We start from the raw sequence: 19,393 nt of genomic DNA, 5'->3' as shown, positions 1-19,393 counted from the left end.
CATTATCATTTGAATAAAGAAATTATGGTTTCCATTATTAGTGGTCTTTCCGTTACTTGTTACCTAGCATTAACACAATAGACAAACTGTGAATCCTGTTATACTATTAATATGCACTTCTAATACACAAGAAAGACAAACACTTAGCAAACATGAGTATACAACGTTTCACAACTGCAGTTTTCCACTTTTACTACCATGAGAGACAAAATTAATATATATGTAAGATACTGACTCACCTTCTGCGATTTACAACAGGCAGTAATGTGATCATTTACTAAGCAAAACTTTATAAGTCTCAGTCCTAAGAACTTTTAATTTGAAGTTGGCAACAACACATTAATAAGCAGTTTTACTAGGAAAATTATTTTCATCAAGCATCATTAACTTTAACTCACTCTCTTGCCACATTAACTTTAACTTTCTTTTTACTATATTCAAGAGGCATTAATTAGCAAAAACACTGGTCTTTAATGTTATTTCAGTAGGGACACTCGGTAATCACTTTAGTTCAAACGGAAACGAACCTGAGATGTGTTATGATAAGGAAAAAATCAAGGTAGGTACACAAATTCAGTTATAAGTTACCTTATATTTGTGCACACTAAAACATCCGATGAGCTGATCCTTCACTGTACACTATTATAGCATTCCGATACAGTGATTGCGCAATGTGGTGGCAACTGCATGTTGTTGGGTGAATTTGCAGGTAGAATTGCTGGACTCTGTCATTTCTTGGTGGCGATGATAGATACAAATTCCAGAATAGTTCAAGCTATTTATCCATCCATCCGAGACATTGGAAAGTAGCAGAAAAAGCCTCTCTCGGAACCAGCACAATTGTAACATTTACATGGCAGTGCACAGTTTGGTAGCTCTTCCCCGACTGACTCTTGTTGGACCTTTTCTACTTAGTCCAACCACAATTTGCGTGCCCTACACAGTTCCGTTCCCGAGGGGAGCCTCAACACCTTTTACATACAAACTAACTAAGAACCCTAAGTAAGGGTCAGCAGTTCACATAACAGCAACCAAATGCATTGAATGAAACAGAACATTTGCACATATTGACATTTCTACAAAAAAATTATTCACACAGAAATTACAATTATATACAGTAAGTTTTGTTCCCTCCGAATGGGACAAAGAATTTCAGTGACAGATACACTACATTGCATAGAATCATATCATGACATCGAAGTTCTTACAAAGAAAGAAGTATACAATTTTATGGTATCGATTCAAACAAACAAATTTACAGAAGCTCACTGATGTAACATTAAATTAAACAAAAGCAAACTAAATCAGTAAAGCACTAGAGTCATGCTGTTACAGTGTCATTTCTATTCGTCTCAATACGTATTTCTGTCAATTACCTTCCGTACCATTTAGAAGAAGTAAGTTTCCTTTAATTTACATCTATGGTCACAAACTTTTTGTTAACAGATTACCGGTTTCGGTCTTTAATGACCATCATCAGATCTGTTTCATTAAAAAACAAAGTCCTAATGTACTCCAGCCATAGTGGCATCGTCGAATGTTAAATGCGGAATCAGCACCACAATCGTCAAATTACATATAATGGTACTGATTCCGCATTTAACATTTGACGATGCCACTATGGCTGGAGTACATTAGGACTTTGTTTTTTAATGAAACAGATCTGATGATGGTCATTAAAGACCGAAACCGGTAATCTGTTAACAAAATGTTTGTGACCATAGATGTAAATTAAAGGAAACTTATTACATACACGGGTCACTGTTTTTTTCGCGACGATGTCGCAGCTTGTGATACTGAAGAAGTTCTTTCTATGTATAGTCCAACGTTCAACCAGTTATGTTCCTTGGTAATGAAATACCAAGCGGAATTTACTTTCATCCATAATGTTTGCACACCAATGTGCAAACGTTAGTTTTCCGACATCGGTTCCTTGCCCAAACTTTATCTACTTAGTACTTCAGAGAATTTCCAGAAGTCTGTACACTAGATTCAGAACTGCTCATGAGAGAGAAGGGGCACGAAGATCGATGATTTCAACGATTCTTCGAACTGGTTAAGCAGATTGAAGAATTCACACAAAGTTTGAAGTCCCTCTGTTCCCAAGTTTACATCAAGTAAACGTGCAAAGGAGATGGAGTTAATATGAAATACTATAGAGAAATTCGTAGCTGATGTGAAGACAATGCTGATGTGTACAGCGTCGAACACTCAGGTGCCTAAAAGAGATAGTCAGTTGTGTAATCGATGACTGCTGTGATGAAATCGTGTAATATATACAATAATGACACTGAAAAGTACGAGTAGTTGCTGTTTTCACTGCTTTAGCATCTGTTTTCAGGAACCTCAAACAAATTAAGATCAAAAACAAAAAGAACTGTTTAGCTACAGAAAAACTTGTAAATGACTTATTACAACCTGGAAGGAAGGGAAAGAATAGTTCTGAACGTTTATTTGAAACGTCTTCTTACCAGATTCAGAGACTAATTCATTACTTTTTTTGGACTCTTGGGTAAAATGACATGTCTGTCGCTGAGGACGACGAAAGGAAAAAAATAATACGATCCAATCTCATGATAAAGGACCTTTGCGACTGTGGAAAGCGTTTTTCAGGGAATTGTCGAACATCATAATTGCCAGTAACTTTTTGGCACTTCGAGTTTGTCAGCGAACACTATTCTAAAATTTCAGTCATTCGTGTATTGCCAGTCTGCGTTGTCACGTTTTACGAATTTGATCAACTTTGCATGGGATGGAGCACAATATACAGAACAGTTCTCGCGTGTTCCTGGTGTAAAGAAAATTTTTTGGTCTCTGAATAGGCGCTTCACACATTTGTAACGACGATACGGAATAAATAAACAATCTTTTCATTCTTAGTATTAAACGCAACGTTCAAAAACTGACATAAGAACTCCGCTACAGGAAACAATTTTAAAATGATGTAAGTTAATAAATACTTCATTTCAACAAATTAAAGGTACGATTAGCGAAAATCTTCTGTTATGTAACATCAAACACTGGCTTGATATATTTTCTTCTGCTAGTGATATTTGCAAGAATTACTCCTTCAACAGTTCAGTTTTCGCTACGAAGTGCTAAATATTCAAGAAACTAACGTGATGACAAATGTTTGTATGATTTAGCTGCTTAAAATTGTCGTTTGTGTACCAATGATTTTTGCGCTATGTGACACTACGCTCTCTTGCCATGGCTGCATCTTATATTCTGGCAGTGCATTTTTTTTCGATGTGTTCTTCTTATGATAAACAATTCAGGGTAGATTTCGACATGTCGAACTCAACCATACTTTGTCAGTCGCCCGTCTGCTTTTACTGGTGCGGTCCAGTAGGTCGTACGAGGCCTTTATCATGCTGTTACATCCCGGCAAGCCGCTGATGCAACTCAGACCCTCTAATTTTTACCCAGTGCTCGGCGAATTAATTTATTTATCAGATAATTGCTGCTGGCTGCCTGTTAATTGTGGAATAACCACGGTAATTTTCGGTTACGCTGATTTACAGTCGCCGGCGAAATTCGTTTTGTGCTTTGTTATCACACGGCGGTCGGCTAAATGTGATTATTGTTGCCGCCAGGTTTGGAGATTATAATGGAATGTATCTCTGCTCTGCACTATTCGTTTCCTCGCCGAAACTTTTACGATGAGTGGCAAATGCACAGTGCCCAAATCAGATTATTCCCCAAACGTAAGGGTAGCTGGAAAATGGTGTAGCTTCTCTTTTCTAAATTTCCCTACAGCTCTTGTGTATTAATGCATGTGCCCTTACACAAGGAGACGGCGTTTTTATATTTCTCTTAGTATCAGTCTTTTCCGTCTTTTCAGCCGGCCAGAGTGGCCGAGCGGTTCTAGGTGCTTCAGTCTGGAACCGCGCGACCGCTACAGTCGCAGGTTCGAATCCTGCCTAGGGCATGGATGTGTGTGATGTCCTTAGGTTAGTTAGGTTTAAGTAGTTCTAAGTTCTAGGGGACTGATAAACTCAGATGTTAAGTCTCATAGTACTCAGAGCCATTTGAACCATTTTGATTTTTTTTCATATTTTTATCGTCCATATCGATGTTCTACAAATCTACATCTGCAAGTACCTCTCTGCCATTCCACTGTTGAACAGCGCGCAGGAAAAAAGAACACATAAATCTTTCCGTACGAACTGTGATTTCTCTTATATTATTACGACGCTCACTTTTCCCAGTGTAGACTGACAACAGTAAAATATTTTCTTATACAGAGGAAAAGGATAGTGATTGAAATTTCGTTAAAAGATATATCCACAACGATAATCACCTTTTTGTATGTTGTTCTATGCTATTCGCTTATCAAATGCGTGTCATTTCTTAGCCTCTTTTTAATACTGTATAAACAGCCACCCTTCTTTGTGTACCTTTTCGATTTCCTACGTCAGTCCTATCTGGTAACAATCCCATACCCACACTCTAGCAATGGGCGGTCAAGCGCAGTGCAGGCAGCCTCTTAAGTAGGTTTGTTCTAAGTGTTCTGTCAATAAAACGCAGTCTTTGGCTTGTCTTCGCCATAACACTGCCTATGTGACTGTTTCAATTTAAGTCTTATCAACAGGTATTTGACTGAAATGACAGTCTTTATATTCGACATATGTATAGTTTGATCGAAGTTTAATGAACTGCATTAAGTATTCATGAGGAAGACCTCATACTTTTCACTATTTAGAGTCAGTTGCCACTTTTCGCATCATACAGATATCTAATCAAAAGTAAAATTATTAAAATTGCCATTCTAAATGCCCTGTATTATTATTATGCTACTATTATTATTATTGTGCGTATTGTGTTTATTATTATTATTATTATTATTATTATTATTACTATTACTATTGAGAAGGTTTAGTAATATTTTTAGTATGTATTAGTCCTGGTCAGATTTAACACAGAGCCTTAATCCTTAACTCACGAGGTGACTTTTCTGTACCTCAAGGTAAGGTCTCCGGAACGCCTGTGTTTAAACCGAGATTTAAGGCACAAATCATTTGGAGTTTTTCATTTAAGTTACATAACATTTAATTTTACAATTATTTTAGTGTCGTTGATTATATTCCGATAAAGTAAGCTTGCATGAATTTACTTTTTATCGCACAAAATCCCACATTTTGTGTGGCTTTTTTAATAGTATGCATAAATATTAGAGAACTGAATTTCACGTTCTGAAAAAAAGGTATATTCGTAGCAAGTAAATTTTGACATAGAACTAAATTCCAGGATTTAAAATTGCACATAAAAATATCCTTGTATAGATGTAAAAATAAAGTTTGCATATTTGACAGTCAGTTTTCGTGATAACCTCAGCGAACTTATTTGATTTTTACTAACAATTCAAGTATTTTGTTATAGAAACACTTCTGTCCTCCCTCTGAATGACGGTCCGCAAACGGAACTGTGATATCTGGATACTGTAGAACAGCCTTTCTTCGCTCTTTCTCGATCTGTGTCAGTGGTCGTCAAGCTACGCAACCTGGGTCAGGACACATGTGGCCCAAGTCAAGTATTTGTACGGCCCACCGCTCGCCGCCGTATTTTATAATAATGTGCTTTTAGCAACTAATAGCCGAATCGAAAAACGTCAACGTCAGAGTCTCTTTACAGTCTAGTTTTCCTGCTCACACACAACAAAAATATCTACAGAGACAGCAATATTTCAAGATGTGTCTATTTTTAATTGACGTTGATGGATTTTTGCCGTAAGCTAAGTAGCGTTTGCCGCTTACCTCGGCGACATAAGGGCAAGCAGCGCGGCCACTGTGGATTTCGAGCACGTCTTTTTCTTCAAGCACTGAGAACTCATTTTCAAATGAGGTACACATTTATAGCGGACTACGAAAATAAGTTTGGCTGTTGTAGTGCAACACAGTGTGTAGAAGAAATATGACGTTCAGACTTTTAGTAAACAACTGTGGTCGTCTTTCACATTGCGTAAGGCATTTAAATATAAGAGGAAACCTTAGGAGAAACTTTTGTACATCGACCACAGCCTATTAGACCGGAAGTTTTAAGTGATGTAAATACAGTTACTGTTATCAATTAAACTTCTTGTCACACAGTGTACTGTACCTTAGGCGATTTTTACGGACACTGCGTGTGTAATGCATATAAAAAAAACGTGAATAAAAAAAACAAGACTTAAGAGACTATTATGAAGAAATGTACAACTAATATTTACAAAAAACTGTAACGTAAATACTCTTATGAGAAAAGACCTTATCACTGATAATTAATATCGCAGTAAAAATGTATTTAATTAAACTATTCATGCCTTTGTGTAACTATAAAATGAACAAAACAAATCGATCTTGTTCTGATTCCTTTGTTATATAGAGATTGTGTGTAGCTTAATACTTGCAGATATTATCGTTTTCTCTTCAAGACCATGTTAATGTGTGTATGTAAATTATTGCTTAAAATACATGTATAAAAATAGTTCATGTTGTTATTTCAAGATAGTACGAGCACCTCATCTTAACGTTTCACTTGAAGAGAGAGATTAATTAGTATTTTTCAGCTGCTAACAAGCCCAAAAGCCGTTATCGCTGACTGGCAACAACTGACCGCCATTACGCCGGGGACCGTTCAAGCTTGTGAGGCTCTATAATGGTGTGGTGTGGGGGGGAGGGGGGGTGCAGTTGCAATGATATGGGATCCCTAATACGTATAGATACGACTCTGACGGGTGTCGTAACCATCCTGTCTGGTAATTTCCATCCATTCATGTCCATTGTGCAGTCCGACAGACTTGGGCAATTCCAGCAGCACAATGCGACACCCCAGACGCCCATAATTGCTACAGAGTGGCTCTAGGAACATTCTTTTGAGTTTAAACACTTCCACTGATCACGAAAATGCTCAGGCATGAACAATATTGGGCATATCTGGAATGCCTTGCAACATGCTGTTCAGAAGAGATCTCCAGCCCCTCTTACTCTTACGGATTTATAAGCGATAAATAAATAAATAAATAAATGAATAAATAATTATGATCTTCACAACACAGTAGTCGAGAGCAGTTGGCTAGCCGTCCAAATTCGCCAGTGTGAGTCTCGCGAGTGTCAGCATATGCCCACACTGTTACTAAGGCGGACTCCGCAGAACAAGGGGAGATCTCGTGAGCATCTTGTGAGCTCGCCGCGCGCAGTGTTGCCAACTTCGGTGTTGGTTACACGAGTTCCCAAGACTGGGCGGAACACGGCCGCAGGCAGGAGTCTTCTGCATATTGCTGTTTCAGCTCGCCCGTTATCTCGCGGGCGGGGGTTGCTCCAGACCCCTACCACACCGCTTCCGACTCCTCCTCATCTCTCCGTTACGCGCGCACACACACACAGGGCCGTGCAGCCACTTTATCGTTGATGCTTTGCCGTTTACAAGGTTCAGCCAAACAAAGTACTCAGTAACGAGAAAAGTTTGGCTTATATTTTCCCGCTTTCCCCACCCCTCCCGCACCAGACGGGGCCTGATGTCCGACTGGAACACGCCCAGTTCGCATCTTGCAGTTCCTCCGCCACCGTCTTTCGAATACCCTTCCGTTCCCCAGGCGCCATTGAGAAGACCGGGGGAGTGGTGGCTTAGAAGGGAAAGTGTGCTTTTTTTCGTTATAAGAAACGCTCGCGTCTGCAGTAGGGGCGGAGAAGGGACCACCCTCTCCGCCCCACCCTTCCTTCTCTCCCCACCACCAGTACTCAAGAGGGATGGGACGTCTGCAATGTTGGTTCCCCTGTTCCTCAGCCTCACCTCTTCTCGAGGAACAGTTTCAGGATGCAAATGAGTTTCGTTAAGTTGGCAGCCGTGCGCGCCGGGCTAATGTAACGCGATAAGGTTTGCAGCCATTACTGTTCACTGACTGGGCCTCATCAAGAGGTCCGTTCTCTCCCTCTCTTTCTATCTCCCTCTCTCTCTGTCTCTCTTCTTGTTGTGGCTGAAGCATTGTCTCCCCTCTGCAGGGCCCGAACAAGGAAAGAATAGCAAAGTACCATCAAATAAGATGTAGAAAACTGTAGAAAAAACACTCATAACAAAATCAGACCATAGTATATCGTATTGACTAAAATTTTCTAGGTAATTATCGGCAGTGAGTGTACACGGGGCGTTCAATAAGTAATGCAACACTCCAGTTTCTCGGTCAGTTTTGGTTGACTCTCGTGATCGTGCGGTAGCGTTCTCGCTTCCCACGCCCGGATTCCCGGGTTCGATTCCCGGCGGGGTCAGGGATTTTCTCTGCCTCGTGATGGCTGGGTGTTGTGTGATGTCCTAAGGTTAGTTAGGTTTAACTAGTTCTAAGTTCTAGGGGACTGATGACCTAAGATGTTAAGTCCCATAGTGCTCAGAGCCACTTGAAACATTTAGTTTCGGTTGACAAATTGCGGAATTTGCTGGGAGACATAGCAGAATATTCCCTCTTTAGCCCCTATAGCTTGAGGAAGTGCAGATAGGTGGCGGAGCTATATGTAACGGACGCGCCTTCCAAAATGATAACTGCCAGTCAGTTTTCTTTAGTGGACAACCAGAACATCGCAGATGTCTTGCAGAATATCACGGAGACCAGGCAGGGAACAAAAGCACGGTGAGCCTTTGGGCGAGGCCTCTGTATCATTGCAAAAACGTCACGCAAACCTGTCACATATCCCGCGTGTCGACCGGTCATACACAGCTGTGATTCGTGAAGTGTTGGAACGTGCGGACACTCTCATTCGTGATAATCGACGGATTGCAATCATGCACCATGACATTTGCAATAATCACTGTGTGGACGATGTGGACTATTCTACACCTTATTTTAGATCTGCATAACGATGCTGTGCTGACTATATTTATATGTTTTAACGATGCCATTATGGCCTTATCACTTAGGAAACGGTGTAAAAAGATCTGGGGATGGTCATTCCGGACGGAAACCGCTCATCGTCTAAAGAATGGATACTGTGATCATAGACTGAAATAAAAAACATTTGAGAGTATTGAATCACTGTCTGTATATGCGACTATATCGCAGCTGGTGAAATCAATGACAAATCGCTGTTTCATACCCACGCCTCCGTGTAGGTTCGAAATATTCTGTCTGGCGTGGGCTGCCGTGTGGTCATCTTCCTCACGATTTCACAATCTTAAGATGTTTTGCTTTAGTCCTAGGCTGTCGTGAGAGCAGTTACACATCACTTCTTTATAACCGCTCCCCCTGCATGAGGCCTCGACAGACTCATGTTCGCGCTCCGTCTCAAAATCTGCCAGCGTCCGTGATTTATAAGGAATGCCCTCACTGTCGAGAAAAACATATTGTTAACAACGCTGACTTATTTCACAGGGGACCCTGTGCCAATTCCCCACGCTTTGTGTTCGCCCCTCACTTTTCCCGTGGGGTGCTGGAATTGTTGGCACATTCCTGCTTTCTAAGGCAGGTAAATGGCTCTGAGCACTATGGGACTCAACTGCTGTGGTCATCAGTCCCCTAGAACTTATAACTACTTAAACCTAACTAACCTAGGGACATCACACACAGCCATGCCCGAGGCAGGATTCAAACCAGCGACCGTAGCGGTCTCGCGGTTCCAGACTGCAGCGCCTAGAACCACACGGCCACTTCGGCCGACCTAAGGCAGGTAAAATAACTGCCGCCGGGCCAGAAGAACTCCGATGCTTTCACGCGTACATTCTTGGCATTCCGTCCTAATGGCAGCACGTGTCCATCAGTTCTCTGCATGCTTTTTGTTGTGAGACTCCTCTACATCGAGTCTCTCCTTCAGCGAGGCGAGGGCGTTCGCCGCGCTTCCCGCTGTGAACTTGTAGAATGACTGCAGCGCTCTCTCCTCCTAGGGCTTGCCCCAGGGTGTTAGTTTCGCTCCCCCTCCACAGCCACTAGTGGCGAGTTGTCGAAAGTGGCCGCCGTAGTACGTATTACAATGCGCCGATCTTCGAAAATTATATAGCACGCTTGTAGATGATTTCCGGTCTGCTTGCACTTTTTGGACGTCCTTCGCATGGATCACCTTGGACACTTTCACGACCACATTTAAACTCTAGCGTCAGTTTCTTCATGGTGGAAACTGAAGTGGAAAAAAATGGTTCAAATGGCTCTGAGCACTACTAGACTTATCTTCTAAGGTCACCAGTCCCCCAGACCTTAGAACTACTTGAACCTAACAAACCTAAGGACATCACATACATCGATGCCCGAGGCAGGATTCGAACCTGCGATCGTAACTGTCGCGAGGTTCCGGAATGAAGCGCCTAGAACTGCTCGGCCACCGCGGCCGGTACTGAATTGTAATAGTGGCCATACACATTTACAAGCTCCAAATGAACTTCAGTCAGTATTGATACGTCCCCTTAGAAAAATTGTACATGACTGTGCTTAAACTGACACAATATTTTTAGCGCAACGCAATCTGACTTTCAAAAATCCCTACAAAAGAATGGCCCTGACTAACATTAAGCTATAGCTTTCACAAATCACTTACCTCACCAAAAATCTTCGTCACTCGAACTACTGCAATACAGCGAGCGCCACTACTGCCAGCTAAATAAAAGACTCAAACTACGGAGGACACTAACTACTGATAGATATAGTTAGCAAATGAAAGATTTTGATAGAGAACAAACAATGTATTTACCTTTACAGTGTTCAAAAGTCATAATATATATAGCAGTTCATGACATCCAGTCTTACAAATTTCAAGACTCCTCCATTTCTCTCCCCACATCCACCACTGCTGGCGGCCCACCTCCAACTGCGCAACGCTACTCGCTGTTAACATCCAGCTGCCCAACACTACAATGGCGATTATTACAACAATTCCAACCAGCCACTGACTGCACACAGCACAGCCAGTGATTTTTCATACAGAGCGCTATGTGGCGTTACCAATAAAAAAAACCTAAACAGCCGACTTACATAGCCCCCATGCTCCCCACAAAAAAATTTACAAATTGTTTTGGTCAGTGGCCAATACAGATTTGAAAAAATTTTCATAATTACAATAACAAAGAAATGAAATGCACACACTTATCGATACAATGATGGTCAAAAGCTAAAATTTTCAACAGTCCATAAAGACAGTCCTGATCATTCATCACAGTAATATTGCAGATTTTTTTTCTCAAAGTCTGAGCAGTAAAATAGAATGCACACGGAAGTAGTGGATTTCCATGATATCTTGAAGTAGTAGTTTTGACCTTCCAACGGACAGACAGTTCTGACTCTTGACATGCTGACAGGTAATGGGCCACAACAGAGCAAACCCACAGCAGAGTAAGTCGACAATAAAAAAACCTAAACAGCCTACTTACAGTATTAAACCTTCTTTTATGAAGAACTTAAATCACTACATGATACTCGATTTTTCCCCATTTTAAACACTATGTGAACCACAACTGCGTCGAACTACTCCCAACAGTCAACCACTTCCTGGAATTACGTGCAATTTTACGTGACGTCTAGTAACACATGTTTGAATGTAAATGAAAAAAAAAAAACATATCAGTAATCTTCTGATGTCTGGGCGAGATCGAGAACCGTATACCGCATTTTTTTTAAACTGGTAATTAGTACAGGAATTTAAAAAAATGTCATGTCTGCCATCATGTCTGGCAGAAACCAAAGGTAAACAGTAATGAAATTCTAAACTAAGATTGGATTGTATACCGCAGAGACAGGCTGGACAGTGAAGGGGGAGGCGTGTTTATAACGATAAAAAGTTCAATAGTATCGAAGGAAATTGACGAAGATCCTAAATGTCAAATAATTTGGGTGAGAGTCACGGTTAGAGCAAGCTCAAACATGGTAACTGGATATCTCTATAGGCCCCCTGGCTCAGCAGTTGTTTCGGCAGAATAAAATCAGAGAGATTAGAGCCCACACAGAGGCATACCGTCAACTTTTCTTTCCACGAACAATACGAGACTGGAATAAAAGGGAGAACCGATGTACTCAAGGTGCCCTCCTCCACACATCGTCAGGTGGCTTGCGGAGTACGGATGTAGATGTAGATGTAGATCATGTGTACGAACCTAATCGGAAAAAAACCGCAAGTGATGGTGCAGTCTCTGGGCGAGGCTGAGAATTTCTCGGGCAGTCCATGCATACTGATATTTTTAACTGGTTATTCGTGAATGTTACGGTGTGGTCAAGCGCCGGCACGCCAGTATGGAACGACAGACAAGAGATGGCTGTGAGAAGACGTCAGCGAATCGCACGCTGACCGACACCTCTCCAGGACGACAACGACAACGTGACAGCAGCGGCCCCTACGTGAACAGGACGTAAGCGCCGCACCCGACTCGCGATACCGCCGTTGAACCATAGCTTCAAGATTTGTGGCTTGTACAGCAGCGCCTTAGGACCTTCTGTACTGAAGAAATTTAATTATTTCCTATTTCGCCCTTTGTTTGCGAGTCATCTGTGTAATCGCAAAGTTAAATAACTGTCTCTCTTCATTTTGTAAAGAAACTCATTAATACGATTTGTTTGAACCGTTTGTCTACCAAACCAAGTACGTAGGATTCCTAGACGCTTCACATTCGACGACGAGCTTATAGAAGCATGAAAAAGAACCGGTTATAGTTGAGCTGAGAGATATATCGAAAAATATCGATCATTGAGAACTACACTACTGGCCATTAAAATTGCTACACCACGAAGATGACGTGCTGCAATGCGAAATTTAACCGACAGGAAGAAGATGCCGTGATATGCAAATGATTAGCTTTTCAAAGCATTCACACAAGGTTGAGGCCGGTGGTGACACCTACAACGTGCTGACATGAGGAAAGTTTCCAACCGATTTGTCATACACAAACAGTAGTTGACCGGCGTTGCCTGGTGAAACGTTCTTCTGATGCCTGGGAACCTTGATAATGTTCGGATTGTAGCCTATCGCAATTGCGGTTAATCGTACCGCGACATTGGTGCTTGCGTTTGACATCCAATGACTGACAGCAGAATATGGAATCGGTAAGTTCAGGAGGGTAATACGGAACGCCGTGGATCCAAACTGCCTCGTATCACGAGCAATCGAGATGACAGGCATCTTATCCGCATGGCTGTAACGGATCGCGCAGCCACGTACGATGGTGTATTCAACGACGAACCTGGGTGCACGAATGGCAAAACATCATTTTTTCGGATGAATCCAGGTTCTGTTTACAGTATCATGATGGTCGCATCGGTGTTTGGCTACATCGCGGTGAACGCACATTGCAAGCGTGTATTCGTCATCGCCATACTGGCGTATCACCCGGCGTGACGGTAATGGGGTGCCACTGGTTAAACGTCTCGTTCACCTCTTGTTCGCACTGACAGCACTTTGAACAGTGGACGTTACATTTCAGATGTGTTACGACCCGTGTCTCTACCCTTCATTCGACCCCTGCGAAACCCTACATTTCAGCAGGATAATGCACGACCGCATGTTGCAGGTCCTGTACGGGCCTTTCTGGATACAGAAAACGTTTGACTGCTGCCCTGGCCAGCACATTCTTCAGATCTCTCAGCAATTGAAAATGTCTGGTCAATGGTGGCCGAGCAACTGGCTCCTCACAATACGCCAGTCACTACTCTAGTTGAACTGTGGTATCGTGTTGAAGCTGCATGGGTAGCTGTACCTGTACACACCATCCAAGCTCGGAGTCAATGCCCAGGCGTATCAAGGCCGTTATTACGGCCAGAGGTGGTTGTTCTGAGTACTGATTTCTCAGTACCTATGCACGAAAATTGCATGAAAATGTAAGCACATGTCAGTTCTAGTGTACTATATTTGTCCGATGAATACCCGTTTATCGCCTGCATTTCTTCTTGGTGTAGCAATTTTAATGGCCAGTAGTGTATATTACCAGTGTCGTTTTTAGCTGGTCAGTTCCTCTCACCTCCAGTGCAAACACGCCACCTGTGCACGGAATCTACGTTCTGAGGTAGACTTTCGGCTACCCCTATGTGGGCTGCCGAACTTGTAAGAATACAGCAGCCATATGGCCTTTCTAGTATGAGCCATCCATTTACGCCACCTCGCGGCGTGGAAAAGCCACCCCGAAATGTCCGAGTGAACCACTGGCAAACGCGGCGGAACCTGCGGCGAGCGACAATAGCTCCGTGTTAGAGGGCGTGACGTCTGCGGGCCGCGGTATGTTTCAATAAGGCGCAGCGACCGGCGCTCGTAAATCACGGCCCCCGCGCGCCCGCCATGCGTTATTACGCACACGCACGCGCACGCAGGCACGCGCTGGCCCGCCGCCAGCGGCGCAGACGGAGGCGCCACCTGCAGGGCCCTGGCGGGAGTGCGCGCCTCTGCTCCACGGACCCCCAAGCAGCTCGCCTCTGAATGGAGGCCGGGCAGGTAATACGGCTGTTAATCACGGCCCGGGATGGGGCGCGGTGCGGGACTTCGCACTCTGGCGCGGATTCCTGCGCGTTCGGCGCGGCTCCGCTCCGCCGCAGTCTGAGAGGGGCGGCCGTAATTCTGCGTTAAAAACCCCGCCCTGAGTTATGGACGTCTACCTGCTGTGCCCTGCCACGGCAGTCCGATGCTGCTGCAGTGCACCGACAGAAATACTGAACCCGCCGAGACTACTTCGGCGATCGAGGACCGGGAAAGATCGAACGTTTAAAACCTCCACATTTTACTTCTCCGTAACCGGTACATTTCGGTGTCTTTTTGTCTCGATTACAACACGCGTTTTAATTCTTTTTTAAGTAATGTTCTTGTTGTTGTTGTTGTTGTTGTAGTCTTGTCCTGAGACTGGTTTGATGCAGCTCTCCGCGCTTCTCTATCCTGTAGAAGCTTCTTCATCTCCCAGAACCTACTGCAACGACATCCTTCTGTATCTGTTTAGTGAATTCATCTCTTGGTCACCCTCTACGATTTTTACCCTCCACGCTGCCCTCCAATACTAAATTGGTGATCCCATGATGCCTCAGAACATGTCCTACCAACCGATCCCTTCTTCTAGCCAAGTTGTGCCACAAACTTCTCTTCTCCCCAATCCTACTCAATACCTCCTCATTAGTTACGTCATCTACCCATCTAATCTTCAGCATTCTTCTTAGCGCCACATTTCGGAAGCTCCTATTCTCCAAACTAGTTATCGTCCACGTTTCACTTCCTTACTTTGCTACGCTCCATACAAATACTTTCAGAAACGACTTCCACGCACCTAAATCTATACACGATGTTAAAAAATTTCCCTTCTTCAGAAACGCTTTCCTGGCCATTGCCAGTCTACATTTTATATCCTCTCTACTTCGACCATCATCAGCTATTTTGTTCCCCTAATAGCAAAACTCCTTTACTACTTTCAGTGTCTCATTTCCTAATCTAATTCCCTCAACATCACCCGACATAGACCGACTACATTCCATTATCCTCGTTTTACTTCTGTTGATGTTCATCTTATATCCTCCTTTCATGACACTGTCCATTCCATTCAACTGCTCTTCCAAGTCCTTTGCTGTCTCTGACAGAAGTACTATGTCATCGGCGAACCTCAAAGTTTTTATTTCTTCTCCATTGACTTTAATACCTACTCCGATTTTTTTTTGTTTCCTTTACTGCTTGCTCAATATAAAGATTGAATAAAATCTGGGATAGGCTGCAACCCTGTCTCACTCCCTCCCCAACCACTGCCTCTCTGTCGTGCCCCTCTTATAACTGCCATCTAGTTTCTGTACAAATTGTAAATATCCTTTCGCTCACTGTATTTTACCCCTGCCACCTTAAGAATATGAAAGAGAGTATTCCAGTCAACATTGTCAAAAGCTTTCTCTAGGTCTACAAATGCTAGAAACGTAGGTTTGCCTTTCCTTAATATTTCTTCTGAGATAAGGCGTAAGGTCAGTATTGCCTCACGTGTTCCAGTATTTCTACGGAATCCAAACTGATCTTCCCCGACGTCGGCTTCTACTAGTTTTTCCAGTCGTCTGTAAAGAATCCGTGTCAGTATTTTGCAGCTGTGCCTTATTAAACTGATGGTTCGGTAATTTTCACATCTGTCAACACCTGCTTTCTTTGGGATTGGGATTATTATATTCTTCTTGAAGTCTGAGGGTATTTCGCCTGCTTCATACATGTCGCTCACCAGATGGTAGAGTGTTGTCAGGACTGGCTCTCCCAAGGCCGTCAGTAGTTCCAATGGAATGTTGTCTACTCCGGGGGCCGTGTTTCGACTCAGGTCTTTCAGTGCTCTGTCAAATTCTTCACGCAGTATCGTATCTCCAATTTCATCTTCATCTACATCCCCTTCCATTTCCATAATTTTGGCCTCAAGTACATCGCCCTTGTATAGACCCTCTATATACTCCTTCCACCTTTCTGCTTTCCCTTCTTCGCTTAGAACTGGGTTTCCATCTGAGCTCTTGATCTTCATACAAGTAGTTCTCTTTTCTCCAAAGGTCTCTCTAATTTTCCTGTAGGCAGTATCTATCTTACCACTAGTGAGATAAGCCTCTATATCCTTACATTTGTCCTGTAGCCATCCCTGCTTACCCATTTTGCGTTTCTTGTCGATTTCATTTTTGAGACGTTTGTATTCCTTTTTGCCTGCTTCATTTACTCCATTTTTATATTTTCTCCTTTCATCAATTAAATTCAATATTTCTTCTGTTACCCAAGGATTTCTACTAGCCCTCGCCTTTTTACCCACTTGATTCTCTGCTGCCTTCACTACTTCATCCCTCAAAGCTACCCATTCTTCTTCTACTGTATTTCTTCCCCCCATTCCTGTCAATTGTTCCCTTATGCTCTCTCTGAAACTCTGTACAACCTCTGGTTTAGTCAGTTTATCCAGGTCCCATCTCATTAAATTCCCACCTTTTTGCAGTTTCTTCAGTTTTAATCTACAGGTCATAACCAATAGATTGTGGTCAGAGTCTACATCAGCCCCTGAAAATGTCTTACAACTTAAAACCTGGTTCCTAAATCTCTGTCTTACCATTATATAATCTACCTGATACCTTTTAGTATCTCCAGGGTTCTTCCATGTATACTACCTTCTTTCATCTAAAGTATCTATTACCTTATTAAAGTTCGTCAAACTTTTGGTCCATGAATAATCAAAATGTCGTTGTCTGATACTGAAAAAGATGTTAATATGAATAGTACCCAAGATTGGTCTGGTTTCTCGATCTGATTACGTTTATTTTCTCGCTCTTTGCTAGACAAAGCGAAATAAGTCTTTCTAATATTGTATCAATTGTAGCACCCTCCAAATAAGCGAAACTGTTTCCACACAAATGGTCATTTTTATCTATCTCACATGAAAAACACGATAGAATATAATTCACGAAGTTCCTATATCAACTGACTATTAGGACAAATGCAAACAAAAAGTTTTATGTTAGGAAATAGTCTTACATTTTCATTCATACACTCCCGTTTCTTAGGCATGAGATCGAAAAGTAGCAGTAGTACGAGATGTTTATATAAACTTTGAATCGTTGTATTCTTCCATATAACGTCCCCATTTCTTCCACTTCCTGTAACTATTTCTGCCATCGTCAAAACTTTTTCTCCGATTAACTTCCCTGACCCTGCCAGAATCACCGGTTGAGTTATCCCGCCTTTATTCTCTAGTTAGGCGTTATTACGTGTTCGTACAATACGTTTTATGCGCTATTACGAAAACAGAATTATGCTGTTGCTAACAGGGTGACCATACAACTGGTCCTTAGTGGTGTAGAGATCTTGCAAAAAATTTGCTGTCAAAATTTAATTTTCTTAGGTGCACCGAGAAGATACTATGTAACATTTCTTATCTGTTATTCCTCTTGGTGGTCTATTTCTAGACAGAATCTACATATTTCGCTAATAATCATAACAACACATATAATTCGCACACCCAATCAACCGCATCAATAAGCGGCTGTTGACGCTCACCCGTTCGGATTTATTCAGCTCTGCTCGTATAGCCCCAACCCCTTTTGTCTAAGGGAAAGTTTTGTTATACGACGGGGGTTATCCTGGCAGAGACATCACGTGCACTACTTACGCATTCAAAAATCGACTTATGATTCGCTCAAGAACAAACTTAGAATGTGTTCAAAAAAGTTCAAATACCCTCAGAGCTGCGTTTCAAAATTAAGTGAACAATCGATAAACAAATGTGCGCTTATGCTAGACACTTTGTGGAACAAGTTTTTTTTCTAAGAATATGGATTTGGCTCCTCGTGAAATAGCCGCCCCGGGCAATTACCCCACTTAGACCTCCCTCCCCTCCCTCCCCCCCTATTCAGAACTGTGTTGTGTCTTCTCCAATGTCCAGGGGACTATCATGAATCCCAGCGAGATCAGTGGAATTACTGTGTTTAAATAAAAATGTCACTTCGTCTTTCAGTTACCTTCTGTATTATAATAGAGGAGTTCTTTCTGCTCTACGTATGGCCCAAATTTCGTTGTGGATGTTGGTTAACAACAACACATAGTGGGAAATTTGCTTTCGTTCTTATGTTTTACACTGTGTGTAGGTATTCTAATCACATCAAATTCCATGGAACGCCAAATCAAAACTGGCCTTGCCACTTTTGATCATAAACTGGAAATAGAGGTAGGCCTACATTGTAGATCAATATGTAAGCGTAACTAAGATTTCGCTCGTTACATAGGTCGGTTCTCCCACTCAGTAACTATAGTCTATGTTCCAAATGAAAAGTTTAAGAACAAAGTAAATATTGGTCCTGTTACGTTTTTGCGAATGTATGACTTCACATACTGAAACATCTTTATGGCACTGGTAAATGTGACACTGGTAAATGGCTGCGTCGACATGGGTCGCTTCGACTGAATCCCACTTACGTGCAGTATGTGCAACATGGCCTAAGACCAAGATTTCGGAGGTAATTTAAATATATTTTCATAGAATTATGCCATTCTGGATGTATATTTCAGCAATAAAATGCCTACCCACACACGGCGAGGGTTTCTACATTTAGTCTTCGTGATTTTCAAACCGTACCTTGGCCAGCGAGATCACCGGATCTCTCCCTAAATAAGAACATTTGGAGAGTTATGGGCAGTGCCCGCCAACCATCTTAAAATTTTGACGATCTACTCGGCAGCTGGACAGAATTTGCTACGGTATTCCCTCAGCTGGACATACAACTCTATCAATCAATGGCGAATAACGATTTGCTTAAGACCCAGGCGTTGACCAACGCGTTATTGACTTTTTCAATCTGTGAATCTATTTCTCTTGATAAAATGATCCAGTTTTTTGAAACTATAGCCATTTGTTTGTCAGTACATGTAAAGCACATCTACCGGTTTCCGTCTCAACATCGCAGATTTTTCCGTCCGTATAGTATAAGATATTTCAAATACATCCTTTTTTTTCTTGAAATATTTCTAGAACAATGACCTATTTTGAAAATTGTTATGGG

The sequence above is a fragment of the Schistocerca gregaria genome, chromosome 10 (assembly GCF_023897955.1).
Source record: "Schistocerca gregaria isolate iqSchGreg1 chromosome 10, iqSchGreg1.2, whole genome shotgun sequence".
NCBI classification, from domain to species: Eukaryota; Metazoa; Arthropoda; class Insecta; order Orthoptera; family Acrididae; genus Schistocerca; species Schistocerca gregaria.
This window is presented reverse-complemented; position numbering follows the sequence as displayed.